The sequence below is a fragment of the Pteropus medius genome, unplaced genomic scaffold, assembly GCF_902729225.1.
Source record: "Pteropus medius unplaced genomic scaffold, Ma_sr-lr_union100, whole genome shotgun sequence".
In the NCBI taxonomy this organism is placed as follows: Eukaryota; Metazoa; Chordata; class Mammalia; order Chiroptera; family Pteropodidae; genus Pteropus; species Pteropus medius.
This window is the reverse complement of record NW_024345601.1, coordinates 13117092-13141712: the sequence shown is the minus strand read 5'-3', so window position 1 is coordinate 13141712 and position 24621 is coordinate 13117092. Positions and strand designations below refer to the sequence as shown.

General features: G+C 34.4%; 2 pseudogenes; both read left to right on the top strand.

The window, feature by feature from the left end:
* The first annotated feature begins 3356 nt into the window (after positions 1-3356).
* On the top strand, positions 3357-3475 carry LOC120612017 (uncharacterized; annotated as a pseudogene).
* Positions 3476-12720: 9245 nt separating this feature from the next.
* LOC120611974 (nucleophosmin-like) overlaps positions 12721-24621 on the top strand; it is a 64993-nt pseudogene continuing 53092 nt past the window's right edge.

Genomic DNA, 24621 nt, shown 5'->3' with positions numbered 1-24621 from the left:
GGTTACAAAATAATTAAGTAGACTCCTAAGTATACAGAGATCATATTCTAGTAGGTAAGTCAGGAAAATGAACAAATGAATGTAATACAGGATAGTACCTGTAATAAACAAGTGACTACTTGTTAACAAGAGGTGTCTCAGATCAGGGAAAGATTAACTGCATTATGGTGTCCCGGGATGTTCACTGTGTTGGCCTGGCAGAAGAAACTAAGGGCAATGACATTCCAGAAAAAGGGAAAAGTGCACGCAGTGACACCTAGTGGTGAAATATAATAGAACAGAAAACAAGAAGAGTAATGGTATTTATTGTTGTGCTATAAAGAACGTGTAGGTGAATAGTAAGAATGAGGCTATAAGGTTATTGAGTAACAAAAAATAAAGAAACTTATAATCTAGTCTTGCAATTTGGGATTCTCTGTAGGGCATACAAACCTGTGGAATTTTAAACAAGGGAATGATCAGAACAAGTCATACCTAGAAGACACGCAGGATAGCTAATTGTTTCCCAAGAAAATATTTTAGTAAGTTTTGTTTTATTTTGTTTTACTGGTAAGAATATTTTCAGTAGAGTCCTCTTTTATATCAGTTGATATATCATCAGATATTAGAAATGAGAAGTTCTGGCTGGATTAAAAAAATGGTGAAGATCTTCTATCTGTCTATTGAATAGATAAAATTTTTGCTCAACATTACAATTACTTAAGTGGTTTTTCTCCAAGAATACCTGATGACTGATGCCTTGATACCTGCAGCTTCCATTCTCCTGTGCTTTCAGTATTTTAAGACAGATGAAATATTTTAATTCTCAAGGAAACCATTCATTTATCTCCTTTTGAAGTTCATGGCACTCTAGTTAATCCACTTTGTCTCTCAATGTCTTTGTTACTGATCTATATTTCAGTTACTGCCCAAGGGTTACAGAAGACTATGGAATTTGGCCCTTGACCTTCCTTTTCGCTTGAGTTCCCACAATAAATTTGGGCCACTTCAATATCTTCATGCGCAACCAGAATACATAAAATAATTTGGGAGTTTATAGAATATGTCTGACTTTAGAAACAAGGAAAGTTTCAAGCAAGACATCTCATGTCATTCTGTACTTCCAAAGGTAAATAAAACTGTAATGGTCCAAAATTGGTGTGTAGGAAGATTTCTTAGAAGATGTAGCACACATATTGGCACGATGTAAGAAGAGTGGCAGAAAGGCAGAGAAGCCTGTGTGATTAGATTACAGATGATATATATATATAAAAAAGAGCAGTGTGACACAGAGGCTAAGAGAGCTAACTTGTTTCTATATTTTGGGAGACCGTGTTTTGATATCAAGAGGAATCTATGTTTTGTTTGCCTAGCAGTGGGAAGGAGAAAGGTGAAGATGTTTGAGAAGTGAAATGATCAAACCATGTTTTAAAAAGGTGAATAAATCATCTTTGTTTAGGATGAGAAGAAGGATAGAGAGAGCAAGAAGATAGATTGCAAATTGCTACTAACCCTTTTATTTACAGATAAATCTATAACCACATCTCAAGGAATGATAACAATTACTGAATAGGCTTAGGACTCTTCTCAAGTGAACTTGAGAACATGTGGTGGGAACAGAAGGAAGAAAACCATTAAGATACTTTATAATGGCAGGTAAAGGGGGTATGCTTAGAGTAGGAAAATATCAACAGTGCTAAATGCAGAGAAGAGGTCAAATAAGATGTGGGCTAGAGCATAACTATCAGCTTTAGTACCATAGAGGTCATTAATGGCATTAGCCAGTTATTTGCTTGTTTGCTAGTTTTACTGAGGGCAGAATCCAGGTTGAATCTGGTTGAGGATAGTGTTTCAAAGTGGGAGAGACATGAGGAAAATTTTGTAATATATAACATTGATAATAATTTAAAGGATACATGAATTCAAATCCTGATTTCCAGCTGTCTATTTGTGACTTTACTTCTCTAAATCTTAGTTTCCTCACAGCAAATAAGAAAATAAAAAACAGTGGGTTTGTATGTCTATAGAATAAATGAGATTATAAATAAATTATTGGATGAAAAGAGCTTTACCTGTGCTTGATCTAAGTGCTTGAAACTGGTGGTAATTATAATATTGTTTGAATTTGGAAAATGGTAAAATATTGGAGGAAGAAGTAATACATGTAAAAACTTACTTCACAGTTTTGTTTTGACCACGAATAAAGCTTCCATTAAGAGAAATGGGGAAGTCAAGAAAGATAATCTTGGCTTAAAGAAGAAAAGGATGAGTTAGCTTTATATTTATTTTCCCTTTTTAAAAATTGATGTAAAATATATACATAGTGAAATGCACAGATATTTTACAGCTTTTTGAGTTTTGAAAAATGATTATGTAATCCAAAACTCTAAAGACATAAACTCTTTCTACTACTTCAGAAATTTCTCTTATCTTTCTTTGCAGTCAGTTTTTCTGCCACCGCCCATAGAGGCAATTACTGCTATTTCTTTAACTCTAGATTAATTTTCTTATACTAGAATTTCTAGAGTCAGACAATATATACTGTCTTTTTTTTTTTTTTGGTCTCTGGTTTCTTTCAGCATGTCTTTGGCATTTATCTGTGTGGTTTTGTGCACTGGTAGGTTTTTAGTATTATTATTATTATTATTATTATTATTATTATTTTTATTACTAGGTTTGAATATATTTGCTACACCAAAGAGGTTTTTTTGTTGTTGTTTTTAAATCTCTGCCTGTTCATGTCACTTTTTCTGATTTCCAGTTTTATATTATGAATAGAGCTTCTATGACTTTCTTGTACAAGTCTTGCTCTGTAAGAAATCTTTATATACCCAAGTTATGTAGATATACTCCCATTTTTCCCTTAGAAACTTTGTAAGTTAGCTTGTATGTTTAGGTCTATTATTCATTTTAAATTTAATTACTGTGTGTAGTTACATTGAAGTGTAGAAATTCAATTTTTTCTATATGGTTATTACGTGCTTTAGTGCAATAGTTGAAAAGACTTTTCCATTGAATCGCTTTAAAATTTTTCTTTTTATCTTGGTTTTCAGGAATCTAAGATATATCTAGGTATGGTTTGCTTTATGTTTATTCTGCTTGGGAATTTATTGTGTTGCCTCTAGGGGTTTATATTTTTTAAATCAAATTTAGAAAAATTTTAAGCCAATCTCTCTTCCTTCTAGGATTTCAATTACACATCTATTAGACGATGCAAATGTTGTCTCATTGGTCATTTAGGTCCTGTTAATTTTTTAAAACTTTTCCCTCTCTGAACATCAATTTTATAATTTCTATTCTCTGTCTTGAAGTTTGCTGATAGTTTCCTCTCCAGCGTCCAGTCTTTTGTTAACTCATAAGATAATTTTACATTTCAAGTCCACAGCCATACCACCCTGAACAAGCCAGATCCCATCTGATCTCGGAAGTTAAGCAGGGTCTGGCCTGGTTAGTACTTGGATGGGAGACCACCTACAAAGATCAGGCGCTGTAGGTGTAAAATAAATAAATAAATAAAAGATAACTTTACACTTCAGATGTTATATATTTTTAGTTCTATAATTTCTATTTGATTTATTTTTACGAATTCTATTAATTTTCTGAGAACCCCTATCTTCTAATTTATTTTATATATGTCTTTTTAAAAATCCTTGAACATATTTATAATAGCTGTTTTAAAGTCATTCCCTGCTAATTCCAATATCTGTGATTTCTCTGGACATGTATCCATTGGCTATTTGTTCTCTCGGTTATAAAAGAAACAAAGGAATTTTATTGTCACAGAAGTTATGACATAAATATTATCTTGATTTGACTTGACAGTCATAAGGAAATTTAATATCCTCAGCATCATTAATTTATTTCAATTTATTTTTTAACACACTTTAAAAGAGTTCATGCCAAAGAGAGACACCGAAGCAAAGAAGGTAAAATGCTCTGCTCCATTCTCTTCCTCTTTTAGCTTTCCACATCCGAAGATTCTGTGATGTAGCAAAGAACTCATATTTTCCTTATAGAGTCTTTTGGAAACTTTTTCAGAGCAATTAATCACCATGAAGGAATCTAGCTGTATTTATATAGGACTTATTTATTAATTCATTCAGTATTCACAGGATATTTGATATGCATTTGGCACTCTAAAAGACATTATAATAGGTGGGAATATAATAGGTAGGACATGGTTCCTACCTTCATGGGATTTAGAGACTCGTTATTATAACCTTTCATGCTGTTAATTTGATGATTATGTAAGTGCCACCAACTCCTCTGGTTCCTGATACCTAGACCAAAGCTCTCAACAGATGTTTCTAGTTCTTATACTTGATATTCTATAATCTCTCAATCTCTCTCTCTTTTTTTTTTCTGTAGGAATGAAGATGGAGATAGGGTTCTGTAGATATCATAGTACTCTAGTATAGCTTTACAATTGTTTTTATTCTTTTGTTTTAAAGAGATTGGAGAGGAGGGTGGGTCTCACCATATGGTATTTTGCACATACAACACTATAGGATTTTATTTCAAGTTTTCAGGATAGTATAAGCAGTATATTGAAAAACAGCCAATAACATTCATCTCTTTAAATAAGTATGCTACAGGGCTGAAATAACTTTGGCTTTATTGTTTTTTAACTTCACGAAGCCTGGGTTAAGCTCTTGGCTACATTACATCTGAGAAATACAGATTTCATTTCACCTGTTCCACATTACAGCTGCAGTTTTATTTGGAAAATTGATGAGGGCTTTAAGTTCTGAACTTGTGTTGATTCTAATATAAATAAATAGCATCATTACTTCATAGTTGGGAGTGACACTAATCCAGACCTTAAAATTAAGAGTTATCTTGTTGATTGGGAGAAATTAAGGCAATCAACTTTCAAGGTTTAATAAATGAGATTGAGCACTTAAAAATCATTTTCAAACTGGCTTCAAAAGCAGATGACTAGAAAATCAATAGCAATAATATATGCTCATGGAAACAGAATGGGCTATATCTATTTTTAAGGATATTTTCTTCTATTGTTTAGGCTGAGTTTATTAATATGGGGCTTAAAAGTAATTGTACAAAATATTGAACATATTTTAATGGGAGAATACACACTGTATGTGTTGGTAGTAGTTAATATAAGTGGAGCCATGAGAAGTTTAATTTTCAAAAAAAAAAAAAGTGATATAGTCTCAGCTCACCTTATGTAAATTCATGAAATCAAGGTTTTTCTAGGAAGCTAGAGGTACAGAGGATTCAGTCCTATACTGGTACATAATACTGTGTGTGTGTGTTTGGTATGTGTGTGTGAGTGTATATGTAAGCATGTTTATTGAGTGTGTGTGTATGTTGAGTATAGGGGTTATGAAATGTGAAATAATGATGGATTGACCTCAGAAACTAAACTCTTGTCCAATGCCAGAACACACTTTATTCATTCTCTAATCACCACCACCATCATCTTAGCTTCATTTATTGTCTTACTGTGTGCCAGACAAATGCTGTGTTAAGTGCTATTCGGCACGAAGTAAGCTCTCAATAGCTTTTTGTGAACTAAACTTTGTGTTATCTTACACTGTGTGTTCACTACACTGATCTGAACAAAATCAGTACTTGGGCTGTGTTTCGAAATGTTAACAACAGAAGGAAAATGTGCACTCTCATACACATGTTGGGAAGTATATTATTATATTTTATTAATACAGAATGGTGCATGAGAGAATAATTTGTAAAGTTATTTCATAAGTCAGCATGTGCCCAGGAACCAACTTGGCCATTCCAAGACAGTGCTTTAGGTAGTTTTTATTTTTTTGTTTTCTTTTAAGTTTGGGATGAACTTGTGATATACTTGAGAAACAGTATAAGAAATTGAGAATTGCACAGATATGAGTTTGGAGTTGATTCAAATAAAACTTTCAATGTTAATCTTATACATATTTAATGAGATGCATTGTTATTAGTGTCCTACATTGTAAATATGAAAAAAAAGTATCAGAATAGTGTTCATTAGATAGTCTCCATTGTCTGCCTTGCCATTCCCAGAGCAGCATAAAAGTCCTGTGCTCAATAAGTCTCTTCTCCAAGTGTAATCATAGTCACAGTAATAATAAAAATGATTCCCATTTGTTTCAAGTTTACTACATACCAGATCTTATACTATATACTTAACATAAATATTTCACTTTATTTTAATAAAAACGCAGTGAAATAGCTGCAGTTTTCAAATGAAGAAAACATTTAGGTTGAAGACGTGAAAATGAGGGCAGACAATTTGGAATCACACTCAGGTTCAAGTCATGCTTCACCACTTACTGCGTGATCTTGGGAAAATTACTTAACTTCCCTGAATCCCAGGTTCTTAAATCATAAAACATGATTACTACTGCCTCTCTGTTATAATAATGTATTAAGATATGTGCAAAACCCCAAATGTAGTGCCTAGGACTTAGGAGGATATTCATAAATATTGATCCCTTTCTTCTTCCATTCCTAAGACCCACCTCCGTAACTGCAGAGTTAATACTGACTGGGCAGTGTTCACTCTGACCTCAGTGAGGAAATGGGGAGGAGTGGCCAGTGATTCTCTATATTATCCAAAGGACGTGGGTGGGAGCAGGAAGCATATGTATTTTCTTTATCCTCTTCTCCCAACAGAGACTCAATTGTCTTTATGATGGCTTTTTGTGAATTGGAGAAAAGCAGTACTTCTAGGCAGACATGAAAGACAGCCCCATGAAAGACAGGTTGGTGAACACATGGCCTCTCAATATGAAAAGAAATGTGTGTTGGAGGTTCCCAAGACCATTTCTAGTTTCTATGATTTTCTGGAAGGAGTCTGGCTATAATTTACTACAACAAAAGGATACAGAACAAAATTTTCTAAGGGAGAGGCACATGGGACAAAGTAAAGAGAAAACTGGACATGACGTTCCTTGAGTCCTCCCCCAGTGGACTCACACAGGATGTGTTTAATTCCCTCAGCAGCAGGTGGTGACAACACATGAGAAATGTCTTCCAGGGATGCTTGTAAAAGACTCAGTGCCCAGGGTTTTTATTAGAGGCTGTTCACATAGGTACCCTCTGCCTGGCATGTACCAAAATTCCAGGGTAGCAATTGTTCAGTATAGACCATGTTGTGGGCATAAACAGTTGTTCAGTATAGACCATGTTGTGGGCATAAACAGTTTAGGCACACCAAGCTGTTCTTATCAGGGGATGGTGAGGACCCTCCTGAAGTCCAGGGTCTCAGTCTCCAGCTAAGAGCCAACCATGCAAGCAAGTCTATTTCTATGGATAGCGTTCTCAAGTATACTCAGGTTATATTAGCTCTTGCTTACAGAGTTTCAGGTCATGTTAACTCTTACCCTAGCAGAAAGGCATTCTTTTCTTGGGGAAGACACAGCCCTGTGCCAAGACACAAGAATTGAAAGAGCAGAATATAGTTGGATCTCTTTACTCCTACCTATCTCCTTGGCCAGGTACATTTGGCCATAAACAAATTGTCCTGCCTTACCAGCTGTTCTGCCTCTTCTAGGAGAACCTGACATGGAAGAGCATGCTGTGCAACCTGTGCTAGAGTGGGCACTAATTCCTTTTTTGCTCTCTGAGCCTTTGAATATTTACTTATCTGCCTTTTCCTACAACTCAATTTGCCTTCTCTGAAGCAGCTCTTTTCACATACACCAGATTTAATGAATGTTTACAAAAGGCTTGAGTGATTTCTGCATTGCTTTCTGCTCATTTGGTGCTGATTGAAAAACATAAATAAGACACCAAATTTATCTCATGCTTGAAATTACATAGCCTTTTAGTAACTATTATTTATGTTATGACCCTCCCCTCTTTAATTTTTATTTGTTTTTCTTCAACAAGAAACTCTATGAAGTAGTTAGGCTTGTAATTCGATAGTCAAGATTCTATGTAGTAAAGTAACCATATTAGAGAAATTTGTTGGAATGATTTGGACTAGAGCACATATTTGCCGTTCCTTGAATATGCAACCTCGCCATAGAATCAACTTAATGTCATAAAAGTAAGTTCATAGATAGAGTCATAATAGATAGGCAGTCTCAGTCTTATTACAGACAGTCTTTATTTTTATGATTCCTTGTAGCAGTAGCAAACTCAGTAGAATTCTAACCAAGGAAATTACTGCCATGGTGGGGTTTCAGAGGCCCAAGCTAGATTCATGGAGAATGGTCAACTACTCTAGGTTGACTGGAAACTAACAGTGTCTAATAATAACTATAATCCAGTATAAATGATTAAGACCCAAGAAATTGTATCTAGTAATCAAATAAAAATTCATGAGTGAAGAAAGATGTAAAACTCAAGGTATGTTGAATGGACATATTCGGGAATGAAGCAGTAAGTGATGGACAGAGTTAAATCAGAGACAGAGATCTAACCTAATTATTTGTCAAAGCTTGGATGTCCAATCTTCTTATCTAAGTTTAGACTGTTATAACCTAGGTTATCACCCTCTCGTTTGAATACAAGCTGTCAAGTAAGTGGGTGGCTAGTCTGTTTTGAAGCCACTATTTATCATGAATAAGGCTTAACTCATTTAGGTTTAATTCATTTTCTCACAAATGTTGAAATAACCATTTGGGCAGGAGAGTTAGTTTTACAGAGACATCCCACTATAAAAGATATTTAGTATTCAATAAAACTTGCAGTTCTTTACCTTAATGTTGAGTCTTAATATATTGATTCAAGTCTCATTGGAAATCTAAGACAAGGGTTCCATGATCAATGCACTTAATAAACCTATAAATAATGAAATGAAATATACTTGAAGGATTATCTGTCTTTGTTTCTATTTTATGCCTGCACTTTTATGAGCTTGAACTTGATGATTAGAATTCATACTGGCCCTTGGCAACATTGCAAAATTCACCAAGTTCTTTCCAGTCCTTTCTTGACTTCTCTTTTCCACAATCCTTGCTACATGTAAATTCTTTCTTCAGCTATTTGATGCACATATGTTGTCAAGGCTTTAGTATCTGCTTCCTCCTTAAAGTTTTTGCCTGTCACAGGGTCATTTCATGTACCAGACCAGGGGTTAACAATATTTTGGGAATCTCTTGTGAAGTTTTTGATTTTTCATTTATTATGTGAAAAATCTCATCCATCAATTCATATGTTTGAATAAATGTTGGGTATAGTGAGTGAAAGTGGTAGTCTGGAAAAGAAGATGACAGATATAATACCAGCTGCTTCCCAGAAGCAAACAAACAAACAAAATAAAACAAAAATGGCTATATATATATATATATATATATATATATATATATATATATAGTCAAATCCCAAGCCCCCACATTATCAGCACAGTGGGAAGCCCAGGCTTCCCCATACACTTTTCCTCTTTACCTACCTTTCAGGAGGCATGACACACCTTATAAATTTTGTCCTATTTCAGAAGAGTTCTTGATATTCGTTGAAACCTGGATTCTCTTATCTAACTGTTGTGGCTGGGAAAGACACAAAATTACTTACTCTGACTAAAGAACTGAATATGAGTAATTTGTTGAAAAGATAGGACCATTGTCTACAAATCCTGAAAATGATCATGAGTTCTGTGTTGCCAGCTAAGAACATCCAAGGAAATGGTCCTAAATTACAAAGCACTATAAGAGCTCTGGAGTAGCATCGACAGAATGAACAGGATGATGGAGACATTACATTCATAAAGGTTGTGGCGTTATTGTTCTTGGCCATGGTGGTTTTTAATTTGAAGACTTCTTACAAATTTCTTACAAATTTTGTCTTCTTTCAAAATATGAGTCCCCTGAGGTGAGTCAAATAAAGAACAGCGTTTTTTCTGGCTCTTACAAAAGAGACAAAATATCCTTTGGGAATGATGTGTCTAGAGGGTTCCCAGTAATTCATGATTGAAGCAGAGATAATAAGAGAGAAAGGCAAAGTATGGTCCAAAGAATAAACCATTGTTTCTTGGTGGATAGATATAGCTGGGGGAAGAAACTATTTGTAACTGGAAAGAAAAGATACATGGATGTGCGTGTGTGTGTGTGTGTGTGTGTGCGCGTGCACGTGCACACGCTTGTCTGACAAGAGGGACCTTGAATTTAGATGGGCTAAACTTAGGTATAGATTATGTCTGCCTCCACAAAACTGCTCATCCATGAGCCTCAAATCTTATACTTAATGAAGATAAGAGACTCCAGCTTATTCATACAAAAATCTCCCATGTGTATTTCTACCTGTTCACTTTTTGAGTTTACTGGCTATATGAGCCTCTAGCTTCATCACCTCATATTAGTAGTCAACAAATTCCTACAGAATACTTAATGAGCCAAGAACTCTGCCAGGCACTGGGAGTATGCTGTGAACAAGGCACTTTCTGTTAAGTGAGGTAGGCCTTCTTTCAGTTGATTCCTATAGTTATCAACTTTGAGTAGGGAAATATCTTCCCTTTTTGTCCTTGTATCCTTTGCTTCTTACTGAGAAGATGCTGTAAAGATTCACATTAGTTTCATTTTGTTTCTTTATAGAGACTTCCAGACTCCTCCTAGGTGATTTGGATACAATGTCAGTCTGAGTGTCAACTAACCCCCAAACTATTATTCCTGGACCTGTCATGGTCTTTTCTCTCAGGAAAAAAAAAAAAAAAAAAAAAAAACATTGTCAATCCAGCGCACTGATTGGGGGATTAAGAAAAACCTTACTCCATGATAGTTTATGACCCCTAAGCTTGTGAGCTGATCATGACTCCTAAAGTCTCCATCCACCATCCATTTCATGATGCTCTAAGCCATCTAGGCAAATAGTACCATCTCCACTAAACTCTGGCTATTACTGTGGAACTCTCCAAATATAAGTATTTTCTAGCTCTGACTAAGGGAGTTGGTTTGTGGGGAATAAGTTAAGTGTAGCCCTTAGTTGTAGTGAGTTATATTTCTTTGAGAAAATATATGAGAAACAATGAGAGACTAATAGAGGATAACCAGGTAGTTTAGATGACTAGCACCATTTTAATCCTTGTTCAAAAAGTTGTACTTATCACTAATACACTAAGCACAGATTTGTTCTCCAAATTTGGAAAACAAACAAACAAACACAACATGAATAATGGCTACTAGTGTGAGGCTAGAAGAAATAGGTGTAGGAAAAGGATTAGAGGAGGCAGTGGAGGTGATAAATAATGTGTAGTTTGAGAAATATATATTAGGACATATGATGATAACAATTTAACATTTATTGAATTCGATTTGTAACATTTCTATGAACCATCTCATCTTCATATCAATTCTAAATTATAAATATTATGTGTTTTAGCATAAGGTTACCTAGAATGTAGAGTTTGGGAGATTTAATGGACCATTAATTTTATTGAGAGTACAACTCCAGGGACAAGAGTGAGGGCGCAGAAAATTAAGGAGAGAAGGAGAAAGAACCAAGATGAGATTGCTTTATCAAGGTAGCCAAGACAAAATATTACAGTTTGCCTGATCAAAGTGTAGTCCCCTCGAGAAACTAACTTGTGTTTCAAAACTTTCTCCATGAGATAAAAAGGGGGATGAATTCATCCATGGCTTGTGTCTTCCTTGGCCAGAGATCATATTCATGGTCTTAATTTTCTCCCCAAACAGTTATTTCAGTTGCCCATGCATTAGAGCCATGGCAAGTCAGTAGGGAAGCCGCAGAATACAAGATGAGAAGGCCACTGTGCCAGAAAGAGGTGAGGCACTATCAGCCTGTGTCTGTGTGATTGGCTTGACTTCATTCACAGATGGGCCAAGAGGACTTGAAATGTTGCAAAAGTGGTATCTAGTCCTTTATTGTTTTCTCCATTTCATAGGTGAAGAAAACTGAGCTAAGGAAGAAAACTAGGTAGATGGTCTAATTTTAAAATCTAGCAAATGATAGGAAGGAAAATCTAAGAGATTCTCAACTACTCTATCCAAACTCCCAATTACCAATTACTGATAGAAGCACTACCCTTGAAAACTTTCAGAAATTAACCCACAAGGTGACATAGACTAAAATTTCAGTGTCAAATATAATTTTAGGAATGAGAAACTCTTACAGGACGATGTGAAGTAAGGGTCATGTCTTTAACCTGAAAAATATTCAGCTAGAAAAATTGTACCCATCAACTCCAAATGTCTTTGATACCCTCACCCCTAAGACAGGCGTAGAGATCTCAGAAGAAAGGGAAAGCAGTGTTTGTATTTGTTTGGTAACTGCTTTGTGCTAGAGATTGTGTGCTAAGTATTTTACATGAACTACACACTGCAAGGTAGGGAATCATATTACCATTTTACAAATGATAAAATTGAGGTTCAGATAGGGAAAAAGAATGCCCCATGCTATCCCACATTGTCCCTATGGTATATGCGACAGCTGTATATTTTAATTTTGGTCTCTATTTGCCTTCTATATTAATATTCTAGAGGAGAAGTACTGAAGCCTGGTTGGGCATCACAATAATTTCATAAACTTGTTAAAATTATAGATCTCCAAGCCCCATTTCAAACCTGCTGCATTGGGCCTCCCATAGCTAAGAGACAAGATAGCTGTATGTGACCATATTTTATGAGGGATCTGATGGGAAGCCAAGGCTGACACTCAGAAGGCAGACTGAAAACAGTGAATATGCATAAAATGAATATGCAATATTCATAAAAGGGTTGGAAGAGAAGATAATTCTGCTTTTCTTTCTACGAATTATATCAGAAATGTTTTTACATTTGGAGTTGCTTACTTTAAGGGCCAGGTTTGGAAAGAACAACTATGCCAGGGATTAAGGACTGTCTGTGCGACTTAATACAGAACCAGACACAACCCAAGAGGCTGGCGGTTGGAGAAGCCTGGTAAGGACAATTGTCTCATCCACATTAAAACACATGATCAACAAACATGTACGCAAGCAAACAGCTTCTCCCAGCAGGTTCTCTGTGTTTTCGGTGGCAGAGAGCTGGTGTGGTTTCTAGAACAGATTCTGTTCTTTCTGGCCTGCAGTAATCCTGTCCATCTTCACCAGCAGCTCAGTCTACATCTGGGCTTTACCTCGCCCTCCATTGCTTAATCCACAGGTCCCTCCACCCAACCACCCTCCTCCCACACAGAGGCTTTTTTTTTTTTTTTTTAGTAAGGCAGCTATTTTCTGACCTTCAGTACTGAGCAATCATCATCAGATACAATTTTCCAACTACACTATTGTACTCTTAGTGCAACCTCAGGTATAATTATGAAGGCTGTCCCAGCATCTACTGCCTACCCTGTACTTAACAGGGAGGAGTGACCTCTCATTCTCTATTAAATGTTTTGAAAGAAAACTCGTAGGCACTACAAGGTTCAGGTGCTAAGCAGAAATAAGAGCTGGAGTGTCCTTGCTTTGATAGTCATGCACAAGTTTTAATTATTTACTCATCCAGGATTTATAATTTTGCTATAAAAAAACAGAATAGTGACAACCTGATTTCATGTGCATGTGAGGAATGAAATTGGTTGAGAACACTGTCTACATTTTGGTCACTGTCATGTGTCCACTTTTATTTTTCTTTGCAGTATTCATTTTCCCATTCTATAAATAATAAACATAAAATATGGAAAATAGAGAAATGGATAAAGATGAAAAACTTTTGGTCCCACAGTTCAGAAAAAACTTCTATTAATATTCTTATATATTTCCATGTAATCTCTATTCACACACACAGGTAAAATAATTAAGGTTATATTATAGCCATTTGATATTCTTATTTGTTATTTTTTATTATATTATGAGAAAACATTTATGCCACTGAATACATTGAAAAAAAATCTTTTTAAATAGTTGTAAAATATTTCATCTTGCGGTCATATCCTTATTTACTTCACTTTATGTTCCAATTGTGGGCTAATTAAATTATTCCCAATTCTTTGCTAACTCCTTATTAATCAATAAATCACTCAATATTGATAAAACTCATTCTATGTGTGACACTTTCATGACCTCAAAGTGTCAGAAAATGTGCAGAAGCTTTGGCGACAGGAAAACCTGGTCGAACCGCAGTTCTAACTCTAGCTCCGAGGGTTTTCTCATCAATAAAACTAAGCTCATATTAACTGCCTTGCTTATCTTTCCAACTTTTCTCCTCTCATTCTCTAGTACAAACCAACTATGTTAGCTACTCTTTTCCTTCACATCTTTTCTCAAACTGCTTCTCCAACTGCACACACAGTCACACACTTTCTTTTACTTAATTTTTAACTTTACTTAATTATCAAGGTGAAATCCAAATCCCATACGACTTCTCCCTCTTCTTGCTCTGCTTCTTCTCTGGCCCTCCCATCGCTAGGTACCACACAGACTTTGGATCAGGGTACATTCAGCGATTATGGTTCTTCAATCATCACTCTGATGCTTCTGCCTTTGCATATGCTGTTTCCTTTTCTCAGAAGCCTCTCCTCACACTCTCCCTCTCCTTTTTGTCCAGCTGTTCTTCATGCTCAAGAAGTCACCTCCAGCCTCAACTCCACTGGAGGGTTCCAAACTGCAGATGAGACGGAGCAGCCTGCCTTGATTCCATAGCCAGAAACCATGTTATTCCTTCTGATTTGAATCTTTGGTGATTTTCTTCCTCGTTATTTCTGACAAAATTCCAGTCACACATCTGCTTTTTTTTACATTTCTTCTCACTATGCCTCTAGATATTTCTTCTAGATATACGTGGTCAAATCATTAGAGTTCCCTTAAATATCAAGAAGCATGGTAATTGGTAGTTAATGAAAAGCCTGAGTTCAATTACTGGCTCAGTCTCTTACAAGTTATATCATCTTGAGTGAGTCTCTGAGCCATATATTTTTAAATGGAAATAATATTTGTTTAAATGGAAATAATATTTATTAATTCTTAGACTGGTGCTGATTAAATGATATACAATAATCGCTTAATAAATAATTTTGATTATTAGAAATGTTCTCAGCTATCTGTTATTTTTACAGAAGAACCTTATAAAAGGATTCTGGTGAAACCCATGAGGATACATGAAATATATGTGGCTATTAATATTTGGTATCCACACCAAAATATTTAATTATTAAGCTTATTAATAAACAGAAGTCAGTGATGTTGACATTTATCTCCAAATATTCAGCATCTAGCACAGTTTCTAGCATATGTTCAGCTCCCAGAAAAAAAAAATATTGAATTGAATGAATGTTATTTTTTTTAACATCCAATCTTTCTACACACACGTATTAGCATTTTTATGTGACAATAAAAATATTAAAGAAAGAGATCATTAGGTTATGGACATTAAATTAATGAAGAAGCCATCAAGATCAAATAACCTAAAGCAGATTTTATCTTTTAGAAGGAGAAACCGAGCACCAAAGAGCTCTCATGAATTGCCGGGGGCAGAGTTTGGGCTAGAACCCAATCTTCAAACTGTCCCTCCAATGCCATACAGGGTTTCTTCATACTTCATTAGTCCGCCTCACCTACACTCATTGTTGAGCTTTCTGTGTCTTTCAAAATTCTATTTATGTATCTATGGTAAAAATAAATTTAAATTTAAGTTTATGTTACATATTGACCAAATTAGCAAAGACCTTCCAAATGTTTCATAGTTATCATTAATTATTGCTATTCCCTCCACCCACCCCCAACATACCCCACTTCCTAAAGCTTGATAATTTTATCAAAAAACTCTTTTTCACAGAAATGAATTTCTAGTATATATTATGTTATATGAATCTGTCTAAAACATCTGAGGAATAAATCCCAGAGCAGGAAGAACTTGTATTCATACATCTAATTAAACTTTAATTGTCTATGTAACTTTCTTGCAGTTCAATAGTCACTTGATTTTTATTATTCATCTAATTAATGTGGTTTAAGTGGCTTTTAATGTCAGATTTTATAATACCAGTTTGCTTACACAATTTCAAGACACTCTAAGGAGTTCTCGTATCATTGTGAAGCTTAAGTGCTATATATTTATTTGTTGCTTGCTTGATTTTTCTCTTCAGAAAAAAAAGTGCTTTGACCATTTTTTCCCACTAGGGTGTATAAGTAGTCTATGAAACTCCACGATGATGGCAAAAGCCTTTCTATTAATTGTGCATAAATTATCAACACAGCCAGTCAACTTGAATTAATAATTTTTCCTATTCAATAAGCCTGCAGATTGACAAACTTTGATATTCTGAAACAGGGAATAGTGAAAGAAACCCATCCCACCAAAATACTTCAATTTAGAGCAAGCTAATAAATATGCACATATTTATAAATCAGGTTCTATAGCCATGCAAATATAATTTGTTACTGAAATCTATGAATTGTAGTTAATTGAGTGCCTGTAATGGGATAACTAAGATTTAAAATAATCAACTAGATGTGCAAATCTTATTCCTTACAACTGATCTTTTCCTTTTATTTTTGCATGCCGGTTTTATTTTCAAATGAAGAGTAAACTTGCTTTCAATAATAACATTTGCCTTTTCATATGTTAGAGTTCTTTTCTTATTCCATGAAAGTTCTAAATTACTAAAAATTAATGTAAACAATTTAACTAATTCTGCACCTATAAAGCAGTATGGTTATTTCTAACTTTGACTGTGATTATAGTTTTCCTTCTCCTATCTGATCTCTTGCTTTATTTTCTTTGTCTCTTTCCCTTTGGCTTTAAAGAAGGGTTAGCAATTTGATTTCTCTCTCTCTCTCTCTCTCTCTCTATTAGAGGAATAAAAGATCCAGTGCTTAGCACAGTCCATAATTTATCACTAATAGTCATAACATTCAGTGGCAATTATCTCGTGTATGGAAACAATGGTATGATACAGAATGAAAGCACTGGGGCATACTGTCCGATCTACAGAAAAGGAACCAAAAGTATTGGATTCTATTCCCTACTCTATTTTTGATTTACTGTTTAGCCTTGGTCACGTCATGCCTCTTACCCTCTCAATGTCTTATTCTTTCCATCTGGAAAGCAAAGATAATTATATTTGTAGGCAGGGAAAAGGAAAAACATGCGATAAATTTCTGTAGATGAAAATTATTTGCAAAATTCAAGGATGATTCTGAAATACAATTCATCCTACATTTATTGAGCATCTTATGCAGTCTAAGAATTGTGCTGGGCACTGGGAATGCAAAGATAAGTTAGACATCATTACACTGGGGATCATTATCTGATGGAGGTAGAAGAGATAACTGAACTCAAATGTGTTTGAAACAGTATCTGGAATCTCATCAAGTGTATTACATAAAAGGATAGTTTGTCTATTAATAATCTTAAGAAAAACAGCAGATGCATAATTGTAAATTTATTTTGGTAGGTTGGGTTATTGTTTGCAACTCTTTACCCCCTATTGTGGAAGAACTATACGTTAATTGCCTTTGCCATGTGACTCTGTACAACCTTTTAGAGTTGCCAGAGTGCACATCTCTCTTCCATTGACTGGTTACAACCAGCTGATCTTCTTTCTCCAATGGAATGCGGGCAGAAGAGACACTGTGCCAGTTCTGAGCTGAGACTTGAAGAGTCATGGGAAGTTTTTGTAAGCCTGTTTGGATTTCCTTCACTTTTCCAGGAAAAAACTTGCTCCAAGTAACTGTTTCTCCTTAGCCCAAGTCAAGAACTAAGAAACATGGAGCAGACTAAACTCCACCCAAAGGCTGGATTTCAATGCAACCCAGCTGATCCCAGTCTAGACCAGCTCAACCTCAGACACACCTAGGAGCATAAAATCAATGTTGTTGATATAAGTCTTGGAGATTTGGGGATCATTTGTTATACAATATTATTATGGTTAAACAAAAAGCTGGTAATAAAACATCTTTTCATAAGCCCAAATGAAATTATTGACTGAGGAAGTGGTCATTTACTGAATGATAAAGATATATGAATGACAGATGGGAAACTAAGTATTTATGACTCCATAGATTTCTTACTGAACACAACAGAACTTCAATGGAGAGATCATGCTTTCACTACCTTAACCCAGTGTATCACTAATTATGGGACAACCAGGAGCCCTAATGCATCATATCAGTGACAGATAAACTCATCGGCATGACCTATGAAGTATTTTTGCTAAAGTGATTAACTTAAATTTAGTAAACTCCTAGATCCATCTTTCCCTTTGCATGAAGTACAAAGTATAGAGGTAGAAGTTAAACAATACCACAAGTTAACATCAGAAAAATTTAGTGTGATATATTCTGCAGGACAATTGACTTGTCTCCTTAACAAGCCAACTGTTGCAATAAAAAAAAAAAAAGTGAGGAGGAGGCAGAAAAAGTATAACAACCAAATGTAATGTGTGGTTCTAGATCATGTCTTTGAAAAATCCAGCTTTAAAGATATTTGAAGATAATCGAGAACATTTAAATATGAACTGGTTATTAGATTTTATTCAGAAAATTTTAATTTTGTTTAGTTTAATAATGGTATTGTAGTTAGAAAAATGTCTCAAATTTTAGAAATGTATACTGAATTATTTAGAATTTATAGCTCATATGTGGATAATTGACTTGAAATTACTTTGAAAATAGATGTTAAAGTTATGACAAAATGTCAATGCCTATTAAATATGAAAGGAAAAGAAACAAGATATTTATGACTATATTCTTTTAAAATTTTAAATGTTTAACTTTTTTTTTTTTAAATAAAAAGACTAGTGACAATGCACTTAGGACCCAGGATAAAATCATGTAAGATGTTACTTCCTATGTAGTCTGATCCTAAATTTAGTGTTGTTTTCAATGTCCTTCAATTTATTTTATTTATTTAAAGCCTGTACTCAGAAGAGGTCAGTAACTACATGAAGATGACTACCAAATTTCATACTTGTTTTCACTTAGCCCAAGTGCTCAGTGTGCTGGGATAACTACACATTAGCCCTTCCATTAAAGACAATATAACAAACTTTCTTTTCATTACTGGTTATTACATTAGTGACTATAAATTGCCCTCCTTTGTAAAAGTATAGACTATGGTTGTGTGACTTCTCTATCCAGGAATTAGTTGATTTAATCAACCTGAGCAATATCTATTTGAACTACTAGTAAAGCCAGTCAACCAGTTGGCTAAAGCTAGTTGTATATCAGCCACCACAACTGTTTGAGATTGCTCTATGTGTTAGATAACACAGACAGCAAGGAAACAGACTGTGTGTTTAAATGACTACACAGTTTCTTTCTTTAGGTCTCTATCATGGACAGAATATGTTTTGAAATGAGGACAATTATGACCTAAATAGATATCAAGGTACTCACAATGTTGGTGTCAGTAATGTGTCCACATTAGCAGTGACAGATTAGTTTTACCACATTTTTAAAATTCTCTAATCAAGTGTCCCATACTTCCCATATAATTGGCAAGATACTGGAATTGATTGACAGGCAATTGCCAATTTCTCAAGCATAAATTTTAAAAAGGAAATACATAATAATTTCCATAGAGGAACTAACCCTAAGTATTCAACCATGAATGCCAACTGAACTGCATAGGCTTCTTTCTTTGTCCTTGTAGCAACAGAAAGCTTAAAAAAAAAAAAAAAGTTTTATTGAAAAGGAGGAAAAATGGTAGTACTATCACACAGATATAATCTTTCAAAATATTAATGAAAAGGATGATACAATCACTCATTGTGAACCAATATGTCCCAGGAAATACACTAGCTACTTTAGGTATAATATTTATAACCTTCTCATTAAAACCTTGCCAGACCAATAAACTATTTCCTGTTTATTATTTTTTTTGGTTTTCTTTGTTTGTTTTACAGATGAGAAAACTAAAGTAGAATGAAAAATAGATTCTGAAAGATCATCAGTTAATGCAAAGCTGAGTCAAAATTTAAACTCGTCTCCTTCATTCTAAACCATGCATTCTTCTCATTGCTCTAGATACTTTCTTTTTAAGCAGCAACAATAAAAATTAACAGTGATGGAACAGGGAGAGTTGAGCAAAAATCTTACGTGTTTGCTATATTATTATTTTAAATAACAATAGTCCTGATGGGGATTAAAATGGAACAAAACACAATAACAGCAAAAATCAATAATTTGTTACCACGTGGACTGAGGGTTCACGTGAAACACTAAATTTTTCAATTTTTGTCACATTGGGTAAAGTTAGAACCAATTAAATATAATCAGTATAAAATAAAGTGGTATATTAAATCAAATACCCTGAGAATTCAAGCCAATAATAGCATTCCATATAAGTGAAACAGAGGGAGGTGGCTGGTTTGGGGTTTGTTTTTTTTTTTAAAAAAAAAGGATAAAAAGCACGATTTTGACATCACTGTTAATGATCAGATTCAAACTTAAGAGCTCAAGTTTGGGCATTATCAGGAATCACTGATATGGAATAAAAAGAAGATATATCAAGGGAGCAATAAATTAGCATACTGAAAAGAGAAGACACTGTTGTAGAATGTTGGCAGGGATTTATTCCTTGTCAATAAGACTGGTGGAATGATTTGGACCTTGTAGTTAAGAATAAGACCTTTATGGAGATTGTGAACAGCATCGATTATGATAAATAAACATAAGAAGGATTGCAGAATATACGTTTATCCACATATATAATGAGGGCAAATTTGAAGAAAAATGGAAGAAAGTAAAATCTTATGTTACAGTTTAGAAACAGTTGAAAATATATAAGTATAGTTAATAAGCATTTAAATATTTACACAAAATCAAATGAGTTTTAAGAAATCTAAAAAAACAATATTTTAATTTCCAAATACCTAAGTGAGTATACAAACAGAATGTTCTCAATATTTTATCAAACATCAAAATATTTGAAAAATTTGCCTCATCCATTGGCAAGAATTCTATCTTGTCTCTTTCCACTCAAACCTACTGCCCTGAATAAATGTATCTTTCAAAGAATGGCACTTATCAGGTTTTAGGTTACTCTTGAGGTTAAACAAACAAACAAATAAAATTGATAGTAGCTTCTCTTTACCATATCAGGTCTACCATTGCCAGAATGAATCTGTTTCAACATACTTGTCAAGATATAACTCTTCTAAATCCTTGCCAGTAGATTTTATTCGCTTTCTACTTGCAGTGCCTCTACTTGGGCTCAGATTAAAGAATTGGTGGGCAGTTCCTACAAATATCATCTTTATTAGTACATCAGCACCAGCATCAATTCCATTTCACCTGTAACTAATATTATGGCCATGTAACTTCTTGTTGAAGTAGCTTTCCTCTATCCTTTTCTGCTTCAGCCAAAAACAATACCCTCATGCAAATTAAGCCCTGCTAAGTCTGTTCAATTATTTAAAAGCATCCTAAACATCTCAATTTAGGCTCAAGTAGGGACTTCCTCTACAACATTCTGTTATATTAAATTTAGTTGTTGATATGTTCATCTTTTCCTATTTGACTATGACATTTCAATGGCAGAAATTATGTTTTGCAATTTCTTCCTTAGTGCCTGCCCATACTTAAGAAAGCATTTTATATAATGGAAAGGTCATCAACAACCATTTATATGAAAAAAACTTGAAAAATATGAGATAGAAGTTATAACATCTACTCTGAAAGATTTTCAGTGCAATAGAGGAAAAGCAAACACAAAAAATGATTGTGTGACTATGAGCAAGACTTATCTCCTAGATTAACAGGAGCTTACAAGGATAGGAGGGATCCAACTTGCAACCACACTTGAGAATCAGTTAAAACAAGAAATAAGGAAGAAACTCAAGGCAAGGAAAATAAAAGAACACAAGTAGGCATGAGTATGTCATTTTTCGGGAATAACAATAAGTATACCATTTTGTCTAAAACTCAACCTCTGAATTGGCATGTGTGGAGAAAGGGAGTTGAGGTGGCCATTAAGATGATGCTTAGAGGATGTTAATTATTACTTTATTTGAAAGCATCATTTTTCCTATTCAGAACATTAACTGATCATAATAGATCGACATTGTGATGGTTTAATTTAGGTTAAATAATAAAATCTACCATTTAATTGAGGGTGAAAAAACTGTTATAGAGTATTATAAAAACTCTGTCTATTCTGCTACGTTTACTCCAAGAATTACCTGGAAACTCCCTTTCCAAAATAACAGAGCAAAAACCATTTGTACTACAATATCTATTTGGTTTTATGTTTGTATTTTAGAAAGAATATTCAGATGATTTCAGAGGAAAGTGCTAAGCCAATTAATGGGCAAATTAAAAATTTTAAATTGTGTCACTACCCCTCCCGCACACTGCAAAAGCCTCCTTTATCAATTCACTGCAGCACAACAAATATTCAGCACCTTGGTGACTTATTAATAATATTCTCATTCATCTCTCTATATGTATATGTATCTCTTAGAAGCTTTGTTTTTTGACAGTAATTACATAATGTTCTCCAAATTAGGTGGAATTGTTAAAATAAGAATGTGATATCTCTACCATGAAAGTATCAGTGGCTGAATCTTATTTTAAGTCATTAAGATTTTGAGTGAAGCTTAGCCAAAACATGGAGACAGAGAAGAATCTGTTCAGGATTCTAAAAAAGCAGACAAACCTAGTCTCAGCCACTGTCTGATTTTGCTCTCAATTGAGAATGAAACCAAAAGAAATAGGATTGAAAATTAAACAAGAATCAGTGTTGGTCTCACCCAGCTGGATATTAGGCAAAGGTTTGTTATATGCGGTGTTCACTTTTACCAAAGGGAAGAAGATAATTGTAATGTTTAGGTGATGAACTTATCCAACTCAAACATAACCCCATTTCTACATGCCTCAAATAACATAATAATAAATATTATATTTGTTAATGTTTATTGCTTTCCCAGCTACATGAGAAGCATCTCTTTATCTGCACCATCTTATTTAACTCACATTCTCATATGAATCTCTCACTATACATTCTATAAGGTTTAAAAAGTTTATGTAATTTGCCTAAATTCACACAGATTCTAAATGGTGGCTATAGGGCTCAAATCTAGGTCTATTTTACCTACCAATGAATTATTAATGTAAATACTCATTAACTTAAATTCTAATGTTTTTTGAAATGCAAATAATCCTACTGCATATGACAAAATCCACATGAATTAGAAGGAATCTTCAAAAGGCATTCAGATCATCATTATAGTTTCGGCAGAGTAATAGTAAACTTCTCTTCCCATATCTCCTATATTTTATTCCATTCTCTAAGTAAATAAGTAAATGCACAGAGGCCCTTTCATTTTATAGGCACAGCTTTCCTCAGATAATTATTTCAATATGTTTCCCCTCTTTTGCTAGTGCATTCTTCCATATGTATCATCCAGTGTTCTCAAAATGTGATTTGATCCCACAGTTAGTCCAGAGATGTAGTACCTCTTTTACTCTGGGATGAGCAAATGACTTGTCTTGAGCTGGGGCAGGGCACACAGAAATTATTTCAAAACCTTAGGAAGCTTGAAAATTAGTTGATAAGACAAGACACTTGCACATCCAGCTTATGAAGGGTAGAAGATGATTTCCTATGTGAGACAAACCTATCTGGTCTTGAAGAAAGCTAGCTTTGTTAAGTGCTGACTATTGGGCAAGAAATGTGGTATGTGACAGATACTTTACTTATACTTACTCATTTGAACTTCATAAAGTAGAAATTATTATCTCTTCACATTTTGAAGAGAAGAAAATTGAGGCTCCAAAGGAATTTATTGACTGGTAAAAACACATTGTAAGTTTTTTAATTAGACATTGTCCCTAAGTAATCTGAATCTATATTGCTATTTGCAATACCTTACAATTGTTTCAATGATTGCTATATCTTGTATAGGTTATATTGACTATTTCTTGCCTAGAAGCCATTGGCCATTTTAGTGGCAACACTTCTATTTTCTCTTGTGAGACCACCCCACCCCCCACTCTCAAAGTAATGTCCTTCAGGTAATGCTGATATCTTTCCATCAGTTCTATTGTTGGGCATGTGACCTAGGTCTGGACAATTAGCAAAATCAGTTTTCTAAATCACGGTAATTGGTTAATGTGATATAATTTTTCAGGTATGTGTTTTGGGATAGAAATTTCTTCTTTTTCTTAGGGATTTGAGCTCTGAAGATAAAAATTCATGATTTTCAGTTGCCATCTTGCTCCCAAAGTGAGAGAGTGTTAGAGAATATCATTAGAAAACAAAGCAAGGGTCAAGTGACGGGAACAGAAAGATTTGGGAACCAGAATTTGCTTGCCTGGGTATGCATGAATCAACATTTGTTTTTTGTCTCAATTAGTTGGGTTTGAGGTTCTGCCATACAAAACCAAATAAACCCAGGCATATAGGGAAGATAGTACAAGAATGGCTGACAATTTGGAGGTGGCAGGATGAAACAGGGTTAGAATGAGAGTGGCATGTGTTAAAGAAAGACATTTATAATGTAAGGCTAAAATGAAGTGGAAGTCTTATATAGGAGATAGTAGGAGTCAACACCCTTTTTAGCTTCCATGTCTCACAGTAAAGAATAATTTGACTGACCTAAGTTGATGACATTCCAACATTTAAAGCAACACAGTAAAAATGCACTGAATACTAAAATGTACTGTAAAAATAACATGTATCTTATATCCATGAAAAAAGAAAGATGTAATTGTACTCACACTATTACAAATAAAAAATCTCTCGTAAAATGTATTTATAGAAACACCCAATGTTTTACGTATTTTAAAATATTCTCCAAAATGATACAATTGTCAGCAAC